Source organism: Strigops habroptila, chromosome 1 (genome assembly GCF_004027225.2).
Source record: "Strigops habroptila isolate Jane chromosome 1, bStrHab1.2.pri, whole genome shotgun sequence".
Taxonomy (NCBI): Eukaryota; Metazoa; Chordata; class Aves; order Psittaciformes; family Psittacidae; genus Strigops; species Strigops habroptila.
The window spans coordinates 129630530-129653556 of NC_044277.2; the positions used below are offsets into that span (position 1 = coordinate 129630530).

At 36.4% G+C, this 23027-nt stretch overlaps 1 long non-coding RNA gene across 1 annotated transcript; it reads right to left on the reverse strand.

Annotated features, from left to right (window-relative positions):
* Positions 1–2050: 2050 nt before the first annotated feature.
* Positions 2051–21793, reverse strand: LOC115606717. The gene is made up of 5 exons (XR_003990977.1): positions 21697–21793; positions 21438–21598; positions 18442–18528; positions 6557–6627; positions 2051–4811 (listed from the first exon to the last, which is right to left on the reverse strand). It is a non-coding gene; the product is annotated as an uncharacterized LOC115606717 (long non-coding RNA).
* Positions 21794–23027: the final 1234 nt, after the last annotated feature.

A 23027-nucleotide genomic window follows, 5' to 3' on the forward strand; every position in this document is an offset into this window, starting at 1 on the left:
GTTCAATTAGGTTTCTGAGTCACCAAAATATCAGTTAAACTTGTTGTTGTTGATGTAATTCTGATGCATATTTAACTGTGTATTTAAGTGTTTTGCTCATTAGGAATAGCATTATCATACTTATATTGCATATGTATGTTTTTGTCTGAGCTGGAATCTAATGTCTGGAGTACTTCTCTCTCAGCTCCACAAGCAACTGATCCTAGCCACATACTGTCACCAACCTGATAATACCATCTCACCTTTTAATAACTGAAATATGTAATTTTCCAAACACTTTAAAAGCACCCACCTGATCGGCAAAGCACTATTTATGGAGCTGAAATCTTTTTCCTATAGCAAGAAATTTCTGGTGTGCTATGAGCACATCACCCTTCCTCTTAATGCAGACTGACACCGCTCCTTTCAAGAAAGGCCTGGCTTTTATCACCCTTTCAAGAGAAAAACAGGACCTGGATTTAAATCCCAAGTGACCTCACATGGCTAATCAGAAGCACACCTAATGTCCCTGAGACCTTCCTAGATGGTCTTTAAGGTTTTCTACTAAAAGGGAAGATAATTTCTGGCTGCCTTAGGAACAATAGGACTGGAACCCAAGCGCATTTCAACTGAAAAGCCACTACCAGACTGGCCAGGAATAGCTGCTGTCACCTCTGGGCCCATGGCACTTAAAAGAGATGCTCTTATTTGATAATACCGCCAATTGCCTCTGATTAGCATAATGACTGTAATTAATGCTGGTGCTACCAGAGCAGTGTGTGCTTATACAGCAGCCCTCCACCCACCAGCAGCTGAGCACTCCCTGCATGTACCAACATTTTTGCATTGAGACTGCTAATATAGGAATAATAGTAATGCAAGAAGACAATATTCTGACCTCACCTTCTTTTTATATAATGTTTTCTCTTTTAAGGCTTTCAAAAGTTCTGACTAAAAATTGTTAGCTTAGAGAAAACCTGCAAGGTGTAATATGATTTAAGTACAGCATATGCTGAGAATGCAGTTATAATAAAAGAAATAGTGCCAGATCTTCAGCTGCTATTAATTATAACAACTCTGCTGAAGTGAAGGGAGTAATTCCAGTTTACATTTTCTGAGGATCCTATTTGTACATTTACCACCAAAGCTATTAAACATAGAACATCGCTTCAGCACACTATGTCCCTGTTAACTGAAAGCTGTGGAAATAGGAACATATTTGGTTTCAAGGCCTTTACGGGACCTGTTCTGGAAGGCAGGTTGCTGCAATGCACTGAATATTTTCAGTGCTGACTGGCTCAAGGGAGTGCTTACTCAGAAATTTTACAAGGTTCATTCCTGCTGCCTTCATTTTGAATGTAATGATTTATCTTTGTTGACACCTGCAGTAGCAGGATAAGATCAAGTAATGAACTGCTTTAAACTTCTTCAAATTACATGGGTGGTTTCAGGAAATATTTTCTAGCAAAATAACACAACTGACGCTTAACCTGGCATCTTCCAGTGTCATACACAATTCTCTTTGGCTTTTACAACAAATGCAGTGAGGAAGCTGTGATTATTCAGGGGTAATGAAATTGCAGTTCTGCACCAAAGCTAATTGTGGTGTTAACAGCTGCAACTTCGCTGACTTCAGACAACTTTGAGTTGAGACCAGCACTGACACTGCCTTGTGGGTGGAAGTTCAAGTAGGAACAGCAAATAAAAAGGGCTATAAAGCCACCTCAAAATGTAACCAAAAAAACCCCTAACCAGTTCCATTTCAGTAAACACACACACAGAAGTTAATCGATACACACAAGTAAAACAATTTTGAATAACAGTTTGGATCAGAGAGGATCCAAGATGATTCCCTCTGCATGCATTTCTTGCTGAAGGCCAAGTTCAAAAACATATATAAATTGGGTAGTGATGCTGGCATGCTTCAGTAAAACTTCTAGAGTATGGTAAGTCAGAAGGGCTCATAAATATTTACCTGTTTAAAAAAAACTACATTTTTGCTACACTTTTCACTGGCTTAGTTTACTGGAATTTTGGACTTAATTCCGATATAAAGAAATACATTTTGGAATAAGGGCTCATTATTTCACTTTATTAATAGTGGACAAGTTTAGTCATAGTAAATACTATTCACTACAATGTTAATCTTTCAAATATGAGGGAAAAGTACAACTTACAAATCTCAAAAATGTCCAGGGAGCGATCTTCCTGACAAGCATCTTGAAGTGAATTCTTCAGCAACATCTGCAAGTTGTAAGTCATCATTTTTTTCCCCTCATAAACATGTAAAATCATATACAAGTTCAGTCATGATTGTTAAATTGTGGATCAAAGCCACAGTTCATTATAATGAAGAGAGTACTTAAACGTGCCCACAAAGAGCATTCATTATCTGTGCCACCAAGCCTGTTGTTACTGCCTTCACTGCTGTTGAAAACAGGTTGTATTGGTGGCTGGTTGAACAAATGTACACATTTCTGATCTGACTTGAATAATCTCATTGCGAGCTGACACTGTCTCACAAGATATGAACTGTCTGTCAAGCTTCACACACTGAGAGGTTGAGGCTTATACATATGACTCCAGTCTTTTACTCTTGGGCCACATCTCCTGCATTGGCCATGCAGTGCCTTTGCTCTGGTTCTTATACTGCTATTTATTTGCTGACCAGCTGCACCTGGAGTGTTTGCTTAGCAAAGAGGAGTATGCTGAGTCGCCCCATGTGGAAGGACTTTTTCCAGGGCTCATTTTGCTGGTTAAAACAGTGTTATTTTGATGCCAGACCCTTTGACTCAGGTCTCAATCTCATGTCCCCCTTTCCATCGTTTAGAATCTTCCTCATGCATTGAAGCAGGTGGATCTTGAAAAGATACTAATAAAGTTGGAAAACCAGTCAATCAGTTTCAATTAGAACCATCCATCCAAAGCATGTCTGCATGCATGTTTCTATTAAGATTGACATCATGAGTGTCCAGATCTCATATAACTTGTGCCTCTTCTGTTCAACGTTTGATTGAGTGCTGGACATTGGGAAATCTATTTAGGAGCCAATGCAAGAGTTATAAAATACTGTGATCAATTTGAGTGTCTAGTTTTATTTGTCAGCCACGCTCTCTTTGGAGCTTTCCTCTTCCCTGGAATCTTAGGCACCTCCAAGAATTTCTAACTTCACATCTTTATGGTGGATTTGTCGTAGAATGTAAGCCTTGGCAAATAATTTCTGCCAAAATGTCTGTGGCAGTTCAGAAATTACACCCTTCACAGATTTTTATCCTTGCTTCTCCGCCAAGAATTCTGTAGCTAGAGCTCTTATAACATATCCAGTGAATGCTCCTCATTGCATACATCTCTAAAATTGTACCATGAAAAACCTCCTACTGCAGCCCTATTTTGCCATTTGGATTACAAGGCGTTAGTCTTTGCTTGATACCTTATTTGTAGATTTTAGCAACGTGAGTGAACAAAAGTAAGACTTGCCTTCTTTTGCAGCAACTTGCATTGGAAAGAAGGTCTACCCTCCTTGGGATTGTTCTACATAATTAGTATGAAAGAAGGCGATTTTTCAAACTCAAAATACTTTGCAATCAGTTCAAACAACCATTTTAGATTCTTTCTTTGCATGTCTTCCAGTTTTCCTATTGCAACATGTTCTAGTCAGTTCAGAAATTAAAACCAGTGCTCCTCCACATGCATGCTATCCTTTTGGTCAAATTCCTTATGATGTCATCATGACTCTTCTTTATTTGGCCTGAAAAATAACATCTTATTTGTATCATTTAAATTAAAGTTGATAGTTTGGTAAACAACTACAGGGATATCACATACAATAGCAGAATTTGTGCAATCTGAAGCCATGCCAAATTCCAAGCATGGGCATTGTAATGAGCAAACAGAGCCCTTGCCAACTCCATTTTGCTACCGATGCTAAACTTTCCATGGTATTGAAATCCTTGCAGAAGTTTCCATCACAGTTGTTGAGCCTCAGGACTGAATAAAATCTTGTAACTTTACCACTTCAACTACTTCTCCACATTGAGTAATCTTGTGGACTCTACATGAACCTTCTGTCATTATCCATCTATGCTTGAATAAAATCAGTTGCTTTTTCTTGCGGAAGTTTGCTGTTTCATCAACCATAATTGGATACTGTTTACAAGAAACCATTGTGAAAATAGCCCTCGCAGACTCAAGATCCATGATTTCTGTTGTCTCATTTTGAGTAACTGGAATTGTGCATTTGTTTTGATCCTTTTCCAGCTGTTGTAAAATACCAGGATCATATCTGCTTGCAAAAAGCAGTTGAATCAAGTTGCACTCAGCTTCGGAAAGGCAGACATGGCTTCAGCTTGCTCAGTACAGTGATCTCATGGTGCAAATCTTTGTCTTGCAAGATGACAGATACTACTTCTAATTTTGTATCATTTAAATTAAATAATTTGCCTTTTTCCTTCTTTCCCCTGTGAATACTGAAAACTTACCAAGTGACCGTCATTCTTTGTGTTTCCTTAAAGAGTAAGGAATTTTTTGATTTGATGCCTCCAACTTGTTTTCTGATTAGGGGACCAAGGCTAAGTCAATGTTTCTTCTGAGTAGGTAATAAGAAGTTATTCACAATTAAAAACTGCATAACCACAGAGATGGAGTTCATTGTCATAGGCTTCAATATAGAAATCCTGAAAAATCTTCAAATTACAGTGAGCAGAGGAAGGGTTTCATTTCTCAGAGTTGCACAGAAAGAAAGGCTTCAGTGATGCAATGTTTCAACTGTTTTCCTGGGATCAAGCACTGTTTGTTCTTGTTTCGGATGCTGATAAGTATAGGCCATTATTACCCTAAGAAAAAAATTTCACTTTTTGTTAGAAATTGGATTCTGTTTTCTAATTAAAGCTTTTAAAATATGTTTCACTTTAAATATATTTCATTTTATCTTCTGAAAAGCATTACGCTTTCTAATTGTTTTGTTCAATCATTACTTATTACATTTCTTAAAAGATATAGGACTCCTGACAAATCAAATTGTTCAATTAAATTCAGGTTTACTTGTTAACTGTTCTTTTAAATAATCTGAAATACAGCAGAATGATGAAGGGAGAGTAAGAAAGTTAGGTTCATACTTCTCCCCAAAAGAACACAGAAAAAGCACCTTTGTCTGCTTTTGAAATAACTAGTTGTAACCAGTTTGTTAAGATAGAATTTTAGAAAGAAAAAAAAAGGGAAAAAAAGAAGGTTAAAAATACTTCCTGCCTTTTTTTTTCTAAAAAGGACTGGGAACTTCATGAAAAAAGACTTTCATTTTAAAACATTTTCAATAGCAAAAAGTAATTAAGCAGAGGTTTTGACTAAAAGCTTTTGATCTCTTTTCCATTTAAGAACCATCCCAAAGTCACATATAGATTTTGCAAAAGAGTGATGCAGATTTTTTAATCATAGTCTAACTTCACCACAAGGTCCACCTTTACCTCAGTGCCTTATACGAAGTTCCAAAATGACAGGCCAAACTTTCACTAGGTATCAGCCTTGTTGTAATTACCACTTCCCTCACTTTCTTTTTTTTTTTGTCTTAAGGAAACCAGGAAAAGAGATATGTCTGGTAAAAGAAAAAGACTGACTATTTATTTACTTTTGGAGTTGTCCTGCCAAATGATTCAGGTTCATTTTCATGAGAAAGAGCAAGATTACCAGAACTGAAATATGTTCTTGTGGCTCTAAACATCAGTAAAATACTGACGAATCAGAGAAAAAGTATGCTGCCAAATCATAATTCCAACAGAATATTTTTTGTTTATTTAACTGAATACTTTGTTAGAGATAAAGCACTATTTTACCAAATCGAAAGACTAAGAAAAATATTTCCATTAAATAAACAGAAATGAATTGTCCTTTCTTCATTCCATCACCAAGAACACAGTGTTCCTAAAAAGTAAAAATCCAGGTGTCATATTTCAGGGATTTTGGTCAAAACAGAAAATCTGGTTACATCCATGAAGTATGAAAGGTGTGAGTTTCTCCCTATCTCTTTCCTTCCCCTTCTGATTTTTTAAAAAATTATCCTTTACTCAGTCAGTGTTCACTATGAAGATCAGCAGTAGCCCACTCATAAAATATCAGAAAACTTTAATTTAACCTCTGGGGCATAAAATTTTTTAGTTATATGTTTAGCTTGAAATGTTTGTATTTAATTGAAATGTGAATTTACATGCTTTTCTGGTGTCCGACATTTAAACAAAAAAAAAGTCTTTAAAATTACATTTCTACAGAAACAGACATTATTTTTTAAAATTTACTATTCTGTAACAGATGTCACATGGAAAGTTGAAAAAAAGAGTGATAAAGTGATTTTTATCCACATCAACTTACTTTCAGATGATTTGAATCAAGATTGTTGAATGTGATTTGTATATAAACATTTGAAATCAGGGTTAACAGACATCTTGAAAACAAAAAATCCTCTAACATCTTTTACAAACGTTTCCACTGACGAAACACCCATGAGTCATATTTTAAAGCTTTGTAATAAAAAGGCTGCTATAGCAGGGCTCTCTTCCACACGCACATACAAAATCGGTTGGAAACTCACATTAGTTTGATAGTGGAATAATTCTCTTCCAGAAGATCTTCTTTTGCCAACTCTTCTTTTTTTTCTTTTTCCTATGGAAACAGCAGATCTTTCCCTATGAAATACAGGCTGGAAACATGGTGTACTTAAGCACCAGAAAAGCATATGCATTTTCATAGAGCCTGCTTGTAACAGGATAATAAAATTAGAAATAAAAGTATATTTTGCTTTTATTTGCGTTTCAGTCAGTGAACTCACATTTTAAATGAGGGATTTATCCTTATCATTAGATGTGGAATTAAATATTATTGATGAGGAAAACTGAAGTGAAAAAGTTTATGAATAATTTTCTAAAACTTAGAATTTTCAAAACCTAATGAAGCTTTATTTTAGTTTACATAAATTTCTTTTAAAACTTACTTTCTGGATCACTAATTAATATACTAAAAAAACCTGAGTCAATCTATTGCGGGCTTACATATTCCGACTACTCACAAAATTAAGCAAGCAGATGTAAATCAGGCATGTTTGTGCCTTGCAGCTTTTGTTCCAGGAAAAGAGCTTTTTAAGAGAGCAGCAGAGGGATGCTGCACACTACAATTGCTTGCAGGTGATGACCTTCAGAGTACTGAACAGGCCTGGCATCCTGCCACGCTTGATAAACCATACAATTTGATATGCAGATCTTTACTACTGAGGTTCTATCAGAAATAGTGCCAACAGAAAGTGAGGAAAGTATTATAACAAAATATTAGCCTGGCATTCTTGGATGGAAACCCTTCTGAGAGCTATGAGATAGGTCTCAGGCAGATCCATTCAAGTGCAATCTTTTTCAGAGACATTATGTAGAGTGTTTTACCTGGGAAGGCAAAACAGATGATCACAACAGTCACTTCTACCTTTATGATCTATGAAAAAACAAGGACCCCATAAACTCCAGAAGAGTATTTAAGACACAGATATGGCCAAGCCTATGAAGAAGAGAATTTACAGAGCCAAGACTGGCCTAATGTACTACAGCAACAAAGAGCAGGTCAGGGGTGCTTTATACAGAGAAAACTGTACTAACACAGCTGAAGGGTTTGGGAGAAAGGGCCAAAATATAACATATGTAGAAAGGCTTGGTAGGGCCATGTAATAACTTCAGATGAGTGAGAGGCATCAAGAAAATGCTTGGTTTGGAGCCTTCTTTTGACAACATAGTTTTCATGCAATGATTAACAGTAAGTCAGATTTTAAAATGTATTTTCCCTTTTAAAAAAGACCTGAGGATCCACTTTAAATCCCATCGGACTGAAGAGAACAATAGGCAGCTCTTACAAATACTTGAAGGCTGATTTTTTTTGCATCAGTATCGTGTTGAACCTAATTTATCACTAGCTCCCTTATAGCATCTTTCTTTGCCAAGCAGTGTGAATGCAGCAGGCACACAAGGTTTCTGCACAAGTCGTGGCATGGCTGTGGGCAAAGTGTGTGCTCTGAGGGCTTGCAGCAGGACTGCCTGGCTGAAGTAATCTCACCAGCTTTGGTAGCCAAGGACGACAAGAGCAGAGTATCTGTTGCCATAGTACCCCCTTCCTATTAAATGGAAATGATCCGTGGGTTTCATAAATGACGTCACCCAATTATCCAACTGAAACATTGCTAAACGCCTCTAAGTTAACAGAGTTTATGAATCCTTTTGCTTCTTTTTCAGTCATTGTCTTTGATGTTCAGACTGCACATGTTGTCCTAAGGGAGAAAGAAAAACTTTATTCTCGTTCCAGAGCAGCTTTTCTGTGTTTTCTTTTTATAAGACTGACTGCAGATAATCCTCTAGGGTTTATACTTGGTAGCTGTCAGATACACTGCAAAAAGGTTCTAGTGTTGTTCCAGAAAACCTACAAATACTTGGGGGATACCTGTTTCAGGTGTCTGCTCTGGTGTCTAATAATAATTATAATCCAGAAGAAACCCACAGAAAAAAGAGGGGGGGAATGAGGACACTTTTGAGGTTGCCTGGTATGCCCCTTACTTGAGGAGCTGTAAAAGGATCTTATATTTGATACCTGTTAATCCCATGGGCCATCAGGATCTGGAAAGAAATTGCCTCCTGGAACAGAGGTAAAAATACCTTGAAATCATGTAACTGTGCACAGAAAAAATCTTAACTACAATATTTCCTAACTTCTGAACCCTTGATTTTACAACATACATTTTCAATAGAGCAGGGAATGGTAGAGGAATGGGCATGCAGACCACCTCTCTATGGTCTTGATTAGGTGGAGACAGCACAATTTTCTTGTGTTTAATGGGATATTTGCCAGACCTCTGTGGGATATTAATTGTAACACCTTTTCCTTGTGCTAATGACTGTTGGGAGGAAATTATCACCTTCAGGCTACAAAAAAATGCTCAGGAAAATAGTTAAGATAGCCTTAATGCATGTTTGGTTCCTGGTTGTCCAGAAACTAAGGGTGACGAAAGTGTTCTAGTGCTGCTTAGAACAAGTGACTGTTATCAATCTTACAAGTCTCTCATGGAAAACCATCAGTCTTAGCAGCAAAATCTGACTTGTGGATATATATATTTCAATGTTCAGTATGACCAGCTATTGGCTACCAGTCATCTGCAGACCACAGTTCTGGAATCTGTGCTTTCAAATGCTGGCTAGAATAAACAGAACTGTAAAGCTTTGGGATGTCTCTGATCATTATTGGCAATAAAAAAGAAAAAAAAGGGTTGTTTTAAAAAAGGGTCACTGTGTGATTTGTAGGGACAGTTTGTCACTTGGATAGGAAGCACTGGTCTTGAAAGCTGATTGTAACAAGTTATGTGTTCCATTAAAATACCCTTTTTTCAACTTGATTAGCACTTGGAAACTTCTCCATTTACAGCAAAAGGATTCCACTCCTAGCCTTGTTTTGCAGTCTTTCATCATACTATCACACATGTTTTCCAGAGGTCTCAGTGCCAAAAAAAGTCACAGTTGTCAGAGTTGCTACAGGTTTTGAAGGCAGATCTCTCATTGAAGTATAATAATACTATTTTGTATTAGGGGGACTCTGTGTTATACTACTTACTGTTTATGGATCAGATCATGGATAAAGTAAACTTGCTATAAAATCACTTTGTATGAGATTTTTACTTTCCTTTTCAAGCCTGCATTAAAGGAAATAATATACAAAAGGGTTTTCAGAAATTAATTAAATTCCAGCTTACTTGTGTTAATAAGGTGCAAAATAGTGCAGGTGTGCTTTATCTGGGAGAGAAGCTTTTGGTGCTTAAGCTCCCTGACATCTAAAGGAGGAGCAGCCATTCCCAGCCACCTGGCTGGCTACTCAGCCTGCAGCACAGGGCAAGGAGAAAAGTGTGTTATAATCATGAGAATACATATGAATAATAGTTTAAAAATATGCCTGTCTAATGCGCGTCTGTCAATGCAATGTATAATTCACAGGCTGCTCCTCCGAAGTGCAGCTTAGATATAAAATGAAAGTGAAAGATGCCACAGTCATTTGTACACTGCAGAGCACATTGCACAACTACTACTACTCCTTTAGCTCAGCAGGTTCAAAAGTGATAATAAACTCTCACAGGATTTAAAGAACCATGTTTTAGAACAGAATCACAGTTACACACTTAGAAACATAATCTTATATATTGGGAATATTGTTAGGTTAGAGCAGAATAGAAAGTGAATATGCTATTCACCTGATGAATTAGCATTTGCCATATAGGTAATGTACAGAATACCAAGGACTGTTGTGTAATTTTTAGCCCTAGAAATAGTACCAACCAAGATACTACAGGCTCTCTGCATATTAAATTTTGTACTTTGGCTTATCATTGGTATATTAACATCTCATACAAGAAATGGACTGATAGACTCCTTTTTATTTTTTTATTTTCCATTTTGAGTTATGGAAGGTTTTGATTTCTCTAATGGGTAGAGAAAAACAAAGGTAGCAAATAATGGTGTCATTTGGTCCTGAGAAGGAAAATTTGTCAAATAAAAGCTTGGTGGTAGTTCTGCATAATTCTCATTTTGCCAGCCTCCAAGTAAGAATGGACAGGATTTACACACTTAATTCTTGTTTTGGTGATCTGTATTCCCTGGACTAATACAACCTTAGGAATAGTTCATAAGTTTATTGTAAAATTCTTCTAGTAATTCTTCTGTCTAAGCTTTCACATTTTCAAAACCATGAATTCAGCTTTTGTGTTTGTTGTTTCCCATGTCTGATTTGAATTTAAGAAAGAAAAAAAGCAAAGTCTGCTTTTCTTTCTTGGGAATAGACTCAAATCCATATATATGAAAAACAGTGGGTCTAAAACCTGAGGAAGCTTTGGGATGGGGATGTTTTGAAAAATTGAATTTTAATCATTGACTTGTCAAATTCTTGGAAAGGGGTTAGGAAAAATCTGGGTAGAAAACTTGGTTTATTTGGAGAAAAAGGTGCAATTCAAATACGTGAGTGACAACCTGCAATAAAGAATGCTTGAGAGAGTGATCGCACCCTGTAGCATGCATTTCTTTGGCAGAAGAAAAAGTACTCATACATTTCTGAGGACCAGCACAAGGAGTGAAACACTGAAGCACACTTGTAGGTGAACACTCCTATAAAACGCTGTGTGCTTTCAGCTCAAAAAAAAACATTAGTGGGATCTGAATGCAGGTTCAAACCTCTGCACAACTTTTTCCTAAAGGATATAAATCCTTCTTTTTTTTTTTTTTTGTCCTTTTCCCTAAGGGGATTTCAGGAATCTTTTCTGGCAGTATATTACCTAGCATATTACATAGTGTGTGGAGGGCACGAGCCTTGAATCTGAGACCTTACTTTCCTCCAGATTTCCCATGTGACCTTAAATCAGTCAGATTTTTTTAAACAAGCTAAAACTATTTGAAGGTCAGACCTTAATCTTGCTTCTTTATCTACCATTTTTTTGGCACATAAAGTGGAGATAACAAGACTTTTTTACCTTACATGTCATAAGAAAATATAAATTGAAAAATTTAACACTGTCAGATACTGAAGGCTTTTTTTAACAAGACCGTTAATGAAGCATTATACAATCTGCATATTTGTTCTTGCTGGGAAAAATTATTAAATTATACAAACTATAATTATGGACTTGTCAGTCTCTGTCTTTGAAAGCAAGACACTGCCTGTAAATTGAGTTAAGATACTAACTTGGAATTTAATATATGATAACCACTAAAAAATTAGGCTACTTTGAATTGTCATGACAAACTTGTTTAATCAGATCATTTTGAAAGATCTAAAAAACAATATAGGTCATTGTAAATGGAAGATGGAGAATATTCATGCAGACATGAAAGAGTTCATATAGCTCCCTATTATCATGGTCCCAACAGAACAAATTATTTTCTGCCAGACAGGCTATGTAAAACAGATATTTTGGGTTTGTGCAACTGGGAGTGATTTTCCCCTGGAATTCATCTATATATGGAAAAGTAAGAACTATGCACAGACTTTCACATACTTACACATGAATATAGAAAAGTACACATAGGTATGTGTATCCATCTTATAGTGATAGAGAAAAGCTAGGAAAAAAAAAGAAAAAGAAAAAAGGCAACAAAAAAAAAAAAACCCCACCAACTGTAAAAGATTAGAAAGTGACAGGCAAATTAAAAAGATATAATTTCATAATTCCTGGAAATTGAGCTATGGCTTATTATTTTGAGTTTGACAGTAATGACTGTAATAGAAATAACGTCAGTAGTTCTGTTTCTTGAGATATTGCCTAGGACAGAATAATTCTGAAATCCACGTTTTGTGGCAGCATTTTCTCACTTTTATTTAGCCTAAATATATAATTCATTTGGAGTTTATGTACTGAAAGAACAGGGCCATATACGCATGCACAAACATATTAATTGTATGTAATAATTGACTCAGCAAGTGGAAGATGAGCTGCAATTGACACCCCCTTCATAGCTGTGAGACATAATGCGGCTTGTTTATATTTTTTCTTGGTGACTGTGAAAAAGGGGACACACTACCTTGCCCAAAAAGCCCATCCCTGAATGGTAAAAGGGTAAAAATAGGGATTTCTGATTGTAATAACACAACATGCTTACTCTTACAGATACACACACTACTTCAGCTATTCACCAGCATCATATGAGAAAATAAAATCCTGTTGTACCACTCAAATTGTCAACTCTTTAGACAGTGGTTTTAAGTCTCTATTTCAGCAATCTCTGGTGCATCTTTATCAAATACAGTTTCTATATTTCATAAGCCTGGATTTTCGTGTATGAAATAAACTGCAAAATATAATTGCAAGCACCAATTTATTGAACAGATGCAGGTGAGGAAGAAGATCTAGATCAAAAGAATAAAACCAGTAGTAGAATGACCTATCATTATATGAACATTCAGCTGCATGATTAGTCATTAGATTTTAAAATGGTACTTCTATTTAGGCAGTATTAACTCCAGCATATCAAAGAGAATTTCCTCTGATGTGTTCTGATGTAGATGATAAATATCTAAAAGTCTAGTTTAAATTTAAAATTCCTGTATGATTTGTCCAGGATGATTTCATTTGCAAATGACTGTGGCAGAGTATATAGAGGAAGGAAGTAGGGTGGTAAGATTAAGCAAGAAAAGAGCAGAAGAGGCCTCTAGAAACATGCGCATGGGAGCTGAAAGCAAGCTTATTGTGATGGGGTTTGCTGTGAAGAAATAAGAGCTTGTACTGAAGCATTACTTTTTGTTAATTCAAACATGCCTTGAAAAAGAAATTATATATTATTATATTAATTGGGACTAGTAAAGCTATTGGAGCTGCAGAGAGAACAGAACTTGCAGTAAGAGGAAGAATGTAAAAAGGCATTTGAGGTGTTTCCCAACGGAAAAGTGAGACATGTAAGGCTGAAAATCACCAAAATACAGAGAAACACTGGGGCTAAGCAGAAGCCAACTCAGAGTCAACTTTTCTACATGCTTGACATTTTGTTTCATATTTGATGGGTTTTTTCTGTCTCATATTTTCCATTAATTATAATTTTAGTTTGTGTCACACTGTACTTTTTTATCAGTTGACTCAATGGAGAGATCCATTTATCTCTGATTTCAACCTTTCTAACCTTTCAACCTCTCTAACCAGAAGAGCTATGTTAATTATGCAAAACTTGAAATATTGAAAAGGTCATAAAAACCTACAGAAGAGTGAAATGTAAATTACAAATCTTGGGACAGACATTTATGCATGTTAATCTATCTGTATTCACTCAAATGCCAAGCTTATTTTAGCCTTCTTCAGGCATGCACTTTACAGACTTCCACATCACCCTTCAGCTAAGTTCTCCAGCTCTTTTCTGGTCATTGCTACTTCCAGTTTCCTTTGCACCAGTCTGACTTTTCAGTCTTTTTCTAGACTACGCAGCAGGCCATGCAATAGCGAAGAAACCACAGTGTAAAGCTGCTAGAAAATGATGTGAAATCTGGAAAGGTTCCTCTGCAAGTGGGGCAACAGAAAAGGCCTAAAAGATGCCCTCATATTCTGCAGTCTGAGAAAATAGGGATGAAGATGAAGGCATGGGCCTACCACCCAGGATGAGAGGCTTGACAGGTCTGTCCTGTCCTGTGTCTGCCATGGGTTTTCCCTTTTTGGCTCCTGGTTCCATTTAAAGTCAGAGGGGGAGTACCACCTATTGGGTGACCTTCTGGAAGCAGGTCACTAGCTTGATTTAAGATAACTGTCACAGGAATTTATACAGAGCAAAAACACAGCATGGGCCTAAAATTAATAAATCATCTAATCAGGCTTGGTGAGAAGGACAAATTACACTTAAAGTAGCTCCCCTACAGTTTCATGACCAGCTTGTGCTGCTTTTAGCATTCCTTTTCTGGCATGCTGGTCAAAAATCTGTAGAGCTGATCATAACTTGTCCTCTTTATGTGTAATGAAGCTTTTCAATAGGCAGCATGAAGAACCTCCCTGCCTGTCAAATCTGTCACAGACCTTAAGGTTTGATTCTAAGGTGTGATACAGTTGTCTTTGTACACAAAGGAAAAGAAAGAACTGTCCATCAGCTCTTGACAAGGTCTTACACCTACACATGTCAAAGTCAAACCCAAACTATTCTTAGTCCTCCTGCAGAGCCTGGAGGAATTTTCTATAGTTCGCTGAGTATAACTGTGAATAGCCAATAGATGGTATGGATCAAAATTTTCCACGGAGTGTGTTTTAAATATGCACATGTGTCACTCTGCCAGTCCTGACTCCAGGATTCCTGAAATGGGGAAACTCAAAGCACAGGCCAAGAATGGCAGACTTTTGTCTTGGCTGGGGACATCAGAGAAGATTAATTTTATAAATTGTTTTAGGTTTTCTTAGCTATTTAGTCTCTTAGATGTGCCTCAGAAAGCTGGCCTAAGGAAGCTTAAGAAAGAATTTTATGCCTAGAAAATGTCACAGACTGCATATAGAAACTGTGTTTCTATTACTTTGACTGTTACAGGAAATGTTCTAAACCAAGGTGCGTATATAAAAATGTGGTGCTTTATAACCAGATTCGGGCAGCTGTAACATACACATGATATCTCAAACTTTATCTGCAGTTATTTGTGGGGAAAAATCAAAACAAAATGCCAGAAATATGTAATATTGAAAAGAAAGAGGAAGAATTGGACAAAGAGCTGAACTAAAAGGAGTGATAAAATCCCAGACATTCAGCACTTGATCATAGATCTCAATGAGCTGCCCAGGAAAACACAGCAAGGTCTGTAGTGAATGTCTTGGCTTCAGAACCAGAAATGAGGCTGCCCAGAGAAAGTCAGTCAGGGTCCAGCGCCTGACTTTTGCCAAAATACATATGGGAAAGGTGGAGGTGATTGCTTAATTAAATACAAAAACAGTGCCATCATTTCCCAATCTAAGTCCTGATAAGAGAAAATGATCTAAAACATGATCCTATGAGAGCTGACTGGAGTAAATCAATTGACTTCCATGTGAAAAGGCTAGCAAAGGACACAATGTGACTGTAACAAAAGGTAAAGTGGTATTAAAATCACATATACTGGCATTAGTTTAAGTTTCTAAGATGATGGTCAATGGCCAAACAACACAAAAATTTCAGTTCAGGGCCCATCTGTGGCCAAATAAAAGGAGAATATCCTGCTGAGAGGATTTTGAAGGGACTACCTGCAAGAAGATGGAGCAGAATTGAGAAGGTGGAGCCAGGCTATTCATGGCAATGCATGAGGAAAGGATGAGAGACAATGGACACAGAAAGAAAAAATGATGCAGACTAGATATAAGGAAAAACTTTTACCACAAGGACAGACAGACAGCCGAAACAGGTTGCCTGGTTATGAGGAGGGTGTGCTGTCTCCAATCTTTGTTTTTAAGACCACAATAAATCCCAGGGCATTCTGGTCTGCCCTCACAGCTGCTGTGAGCAGGAAGTTGGACTAAGATGCCTTCTGAGGTTCCTTTCGAGCAGTATTTTCTGTAAGTCTATGATTATGTTATACTGTGAAAGTAAATAACTGAAAAAAATTATTTAGACTGATATAAATCTGTATGAGAAGAAAATTGTTTAAAAATTGATTGGCAGAAGAGTTATATGTTATGATGAGAAAAACAAAAACTGCCCAGTAAAATTCAATTATATAAAGATCATACAAGCATTTAAATAACTCTGCTGATGTATAAAGATCACACAAGTAGTGAAATACCTCAGCTGATGGGTGATGACTGTGAATAACAATGTTAGTTTAAATGTTAGTGGCCAGGATGAATAGAATGAGAACTTAGAATATCCTCATAACAGGAATGCACTAAATAAACTGCAATATTAAGTGAACTAGATGATGATTAAGCAAGTCACAATCTACATGTCAAGTTTGTGGCCAGCAAGGAGAGCAGAAGAATGACTGCTGCATAGAATGAAAATGGGATTTCTTGGGACAGTTCTGCATAAAAGGGCAAATATGCAGAGAAATTATAATTACAGTTTAGGAAACCCCTCTCACAGAAAGTCTATGTGGAATGAAAAATTGCATCATGGCCAAAAAGAACTATTTATAAAAGTTTAAAGAATTTACGGGAAAGAACAGAAAGAACTGAAAGAAACTGTGGTCAGCTTGAAGGTAACAAATGAAATCTGCTGACTTCAAAACCAGGATAATAAGACTACTTAATTTCATAGATCTGCATAACACTTGAAAAAATAAAATAGAATGCAATAACATTCTCATTAAAAATAATAGTCACTGATATAAATCAAGCCAGAATTTCACCCTGGGGTTTTGCTCTAAAAAGCTGAAAATCTTGAGATGCACTCCAGAAGGACTGTCTTTTTGTGAGTAGTCCTGCCCTCAGTGTTATACTAATAAATGCTATCTGAACATGCAGCTCTAGGCTGAATACAGCAGATGAAGGTGCAAAGGGAAAAGACAAGAAGAAAACACAGATATGAAGTTGCTCCATTTTACCTGCTATTATGAATATTTTAAAAGGATTTCATTGTCATGGTAGTACTAATACATATTATGTCCATTTTCAGCAGATTAGTTTTCTTGAACAGAGTAACTTCGCATCAGAAAATGCCCAGTGTCATTCTCACCTTATTGCATTTCTGCACAATGAGGCTGTATATACAAAATACAGCATTTCATCATAGCTCCAGTTTCCAGCTTCACTGATCATATGTTGACCTCTTCCCAGCACCAAATCTGCATTTACCTTTCTGCATAGTTTGGAAGCCTATTTTGCTGTAGCATACACGAACCCTTCTGATTTCTGCAATAGTTCTTGGTCTAGATGCTTTGGGGGTTGTGCTAATATAAGGAAATATGACCTTTTCCCTGTCAAAACATTGTGAAGCAGGCATTCAGTAATCATACTGACAACTTGCTCTCCCCAAAAAGTTCTTTGAGCAGGACATCATTAGCTCATCTTTTATATCACAGATGTGGTGTCATGCCCAGTTGTGCTTAGTGACAGCTTTGCATTAGGTAAAAAGAAAAACAAAAAAAACAACAATACCTAACCCCTACCAAAAAAAGCGCAATTGAAGAACTAGAAAAGAGTTCTTCAGTTTTCTTGTGTAGTTACGATATGTTTGTTCCTCAGCAGCAGAATAATGGGTCTTCTCTTGGAAGAGAGAAGTTATGGCCTTGTAGTAAAGAACTGCGTTTTTCCCCTTGGTTTAGCAAAAGAAAGAAAGATTTTTATTGATGTCCAAGTTTCAAGATGGTTGACAAAGAAACTGTAATATATCAAACTGTTAAAACCTAAAAGGAAAAGTTATAGCTGAGATAGAAAGGGAACAGAAAAACTGAATACAAAAATGGGAGTGAGATGTGAAAGTTGTGGGAAGAACAGCTGGTTATTTATGAGAGGTCATCTCCTGCCAGAAACCTGCATGATGGGAAAAGAGTCTACTTTATTGCTCTTGATTCTCATATTTTTACACTCCAATCAGATATTTGTGTATATGATATCTAATTATGAAATACCTGTTAATACATTTAATGTGTTCTGCTTGATTAAAAATGATACAGCTGGAACAATATTCTCAGAGGCTTCAGTCTCATGTGCCTTTTGTGACATAGGAACTTATACTGTTTGTCTTGAGTCAAACCTGTTTTGACACTGGACCCCTGCTTCGAACTACTACTTCATTATACGGCTTCAGATATTTTACAGTGGGTTTAGGTTTGGGTTTTTTTCTATGTAGGAAAGCAATGTCCTCTAATTATTCTAATTATTTAGCATTAGTTTAAAGTCTGATTTTTTTAGTTCTATTAAATGATTTTATTGTTTTTATCACTCTAATAAAAGCTTGTTCTTAAAGAAAAGTGATACCACTTAATTTCTTCAGAGTTCTCTTTAGAGCCTCTAGTCTTTAGGGCTCTAGAGACAGAGAAAAAAGTACTTACATTCATTTCATGACTCTGAAATGTCTGGAATGCCATGTTATGGCATAAAAATGTGTCACAGTCAGTTCAGGGCTTCAGTATTTGCACCTATGAAAGAGAAAGCATGTGCTTGCCTTTATAAAATATTTGAACATCTAAAGTAATCCAATTTCAATGAGCTTAAGAGTAGAACATTCCCCTTGGGATTTATTTCGTTGTAAAATCATGCTCCAGTTACATTTTTCATTTTTATATTTGCTTACATCTTGTTTCACTCAATTTTATTCACTTCCATTATTCCAAGCTGGACCAAAATTTGCTTGTAGTTCACTTTTAATTTTAAGTACATTTTAAAATGCCAACCCCCAATATTATAGTTATCATTTGGATTTTCCCAATAGAAATCTAAGCACCTGCACAAATCTAATTTTCCATTAAAGTGCAATATGGATTCCCCCAAAACAGTATTTGAAGTCATTTTTTGACGGAAAAATCTAGACAAGCATTACTATCACCAGATGTCACTACGTGTCATTTCCTTTCAAAAGACTCTACTTAACTGTTTCCCATTTCGTAAGACATTTATATTTCATTAGTTTAGATTTCATCTCCAGATATGACTTTGTCTTCTCCGGTCACTTTGCTTATCACATACATTGTGTACGAACCATTGTGCTGTATGCACAGTGTAGGGAAGCTTTTTTGGCCATTGAGTAAACTCAGTGTGGGGGCAGGTGAAGCCTTTTTCTGGGTTTGTTTTTTTAAAGAGTTCTGTTTTTGCATACTCCAGGTAACATAAAAACCTCCATTTGTGGTAGCTTAACATGCTTTTTTAAACTAAAATACTAAAAACTCTCTCATTGGGAGAATGTAAAGAGACTATTCATACTTGGCTTTCTGAGAAACTTGCTCTAGGTTTCATATGTTCCAAAGTACGTATATGCTGAAACTTTTTAGAGGCAGCAGGAAATGAATATGCAAGAGCAGAAAGGCAGCCATGCCTATGCTTCTCATGTTCAAGTTTTCAAGAAAAGCCAGATTGACCCCTAAAGTCTGTTTCGAAGGGAGTGCACCAGCTTACAGTTGTCTTTACACATCTGCCTCAGAGGAACAGAGGGCTATATATACCAAAAAAAGCCTCTACCTTGAGATTACCAAGGGAAGGTAAGGTACTATCCTGTCCTGATGGAATAGCTCAAGAATTCCAGCTGTGCCACTGTGCAAATACCTGGCAAGCTCTTCATGCACTCTGGCAGCCCCCAGGGTCAGCCATAGAGACCTCACCTCTGACTAGGAGACCAGTGCCACCGGTGGCAGCAGGGTAGCCAAAGGAGAGCTCACTCTGTGCAGTGCAACAGAGGTTCCAGCATAATCTCTTACCTCCCTGTGCTTGGCCTCTGGGCTTCCTGTTATCTTATTCTATGTTGTCAACACCCAGATATCTCACTTTCATGCTCTGCTTTGCCACCACAAAAAATTTGACATGATCCAGAATACAAAGTGGTGCCACAGCTTATTTAGAAATAAGCATCTGGTTTCAATGTCTCTCTTGCTAACACTGAAAGTGCATTTGTTCTCAGTACAGTAGCTCAGCCTCCCTGAGCGCAAACATTTTAATGCATTGCTTCTGCCTGAAGAACTTTGCCATTGCCCACTGGTTTGTTACCTATGTAGTGTGGAGTGTGCATTCTTTGCTTGATGATATTTTAATGTAGCTGTGACCTACTAGTGCCCAGAGGTTAGATTTGCCATGTTTCTTTTTGATCCCTGTTTTTCGTGTCTGCCTGTGGCATATATATACTGTTCTCAATAAAAGCAAAACTTTCAAACTAAGTATCTTTTACACAGCATTAGTGTTTTCCCTTCCTGTTTAAGCTTTTACTTACACCCTGGTTACAGAAACTTGGTTAACCTTTACACCTCTCCAAAACTTCAGCTAATTCCTCCTCTGTTTCCAAGGACCAAACCGTTTATGTAACACACATAAATTAGCCTGTTTCGGACAGCATTGGAAACATTTGTAGCTCTTGGAATTTAAGCTTTCCCTATTACTAACCTTCACAAGCATACATATATTTCTTTTAAACCTGACCTTACTAGTGAGAGAGTAACTAACAGTAAGCCCCTAATAGCCCAGCTATTTTAGGTGTTTAGGTAAAGAATGGGCTCAAATAATATTTCTGAACTTCTAAGGGCACGATTTTGACAATCTCGCTCCAGAACTAAATGAGGAGGTAACAGTCCAACTTAATCAAACATTAGTGACCATAAAAAAAATAAAAAATGTCGGTGTGTTCCAAACATGTATTTTTAGAAATACATGAAAATGCAAGAGATCCAGGGAACCCACATTCAACCTTTAAGTTTTAAAGGAACTAGAATTCATTAAAAAAGAGGTATTTGTGCATATACAGAAGAACTCTGGATGAGGGAATTTGGTGCCTACTTCCCATTTGATCTAGCAGTTATTTGGAAGGGCTTCCAAATATTTTACTTTTCTAATGACATTAATTCTGAGCATAGATACACCTCAATATTAGGTAATACATATGATATATTTTCAAGTTTATTCAAAAACCTGGCTGCTGGTCACAGCTGTAGAGAAATATTTAAAAATCTGTGCTGTATTGTCTCTAAAACATCCCTGAAGAGAAGTCCACTTGCTTTAATAGCTTCCAGATGTAATGTTAGGAATAAGGTATCCATGAAAGACATCTATCTAATTTATAGTTTGAATATTTTCTTCTTCATGTTGTGGTGCTACACAGTGTGCAATGCTATAAAAGGCCATGTATATTGAATTCCACAAACTACTTCCAGAAAATGAGAGATCTATGAAAATAATGTTTACGAGAAAAAAAATGAGCTTTTTGAAACAACATACTAAGATTCTTACTATTTCACTGAGAGCTACAAGAAAGTGATAATACAATGACATATTTAATCTGAAATAGAAGCTGTAATTTTAGACTGCATATGCAAATAAAATAGTGCACTTCAATAAATGCAGCGCTGACCTTGGCTTGAGTTTTCCCTTTGGTGAATTGCTAGTTATAGGTCCTGTTACCCAAAAGCTTAATGAAGATTTTTTTTCTTCTGCCAAGTGGCCAGTGCATGGGTTTCAGGGCAGAAGCACTTGTCCTTTCTCTCTCAGAAGTTCCACATGGGTTCAGCACATCTTATGACAATGAAGAAAAAAGGATACATTTTTACGCATTTGTTATGAATACTGAACTCACAGCATGTAAGATCTCTTTACATCAGCAAAGTCCTCACCATTGCTTTTGTCTGCAAAGTTTTATCCACTTCACTGCTGATTTAGCCTTTTCTTTTAATAGCACTTAGGCAATAACAAAAAAGTTCCTGTATTGTCCTTTATAAAAAAAAAAAAAAAAAAAGGAAAAAAATAAAAGAAATAGTAGAAGAATGACTAATCCTCAAAAAGCTGTTCCTAAAACAACAACAGATTATTTAGGATTAGGGATATTTCATCGTAGTTTTTATGGAGAAAACAAGGCATACCAGGACTATGTTTATACAGTTTAAGCAGTATACTTACGCCTCAAATTGCATTCCTCTGGGGAATCTATCTGTATCTATATTGTCTTTGCCCTCGTCCATCTCCATAGCAACATGTTTGTTCCTATGGAGAATCTGGATGAACAATTTCAAATTGAGCCTGAAATTTTTAAAACAAGGTTTCTGTTCTCTATAAAATAATTATGGACAAAAGCACTTTTATAAAACCTTAAAAAATAAACATAATTTTGTCCTTGTTTCTTTTACCCTTCTCTAGACATAGTTTGCTCTGAACAAGCCTTTGATCTTTCTTTCCTGTGATGTTCAGACTGGGAGCTGGCTTATCCACATGATTTTAGCAGCTGTTATAAAATCTGGTGGGGAATTTTGCATTCCAGTTTGAATGGCTCACTGTATTCACTAATTATGTTGTTATATACATGCATTCCAAGTTTTTACTCAGAACCTGGGATCTTTGCTTTAAAAAACCCCAACAAACAAAAGTCTCCTGAGGAGAGTGGTGAAGAGAACAGTGCAAGATGACTTTAAAATTACTTTCAAAATAATATGGATCATTTTAGAAGTGGTCTTTAAATTATAGCCAGTAAAATTTCCTGACCATATTTACAGCTGTTCTCTCTTTGATCTCAGGGAAAGATTCTATAGCTGAGAACTATTTATGGCTATAAGATAACAGTGTTAAAAAATAGGGTTTTTTAAACAGATTACTGCTCTTTAGCATTGATGCTATTGAAACAATTGTTTCTTCATGCCTTCAAATGTATGCACCCAGAGAAATGAAAAAAAAAAAAAAAAAAGAAGATATTTCCATCAGAACTTACAGGAAAAGAAAATAAATTTAAAAAAAAAAAAGTCAAAGGGGAGAAAAAAAAAGACCACCAAGAGAAAATTATTCCTAATCATATAGTATGTTTTTTATCATGAGTTTTCATAGACCAGTAGGTTTTTTAAGTCTACTAGTAAAACGATCCAGCTAGTTTTTTACTCAAATTATTTCAGGAATTCTCATGGAATTGCCAAATTTTTCTGACCAATGTGAGCTGTCCTGCATTGTACAATACAGCAAG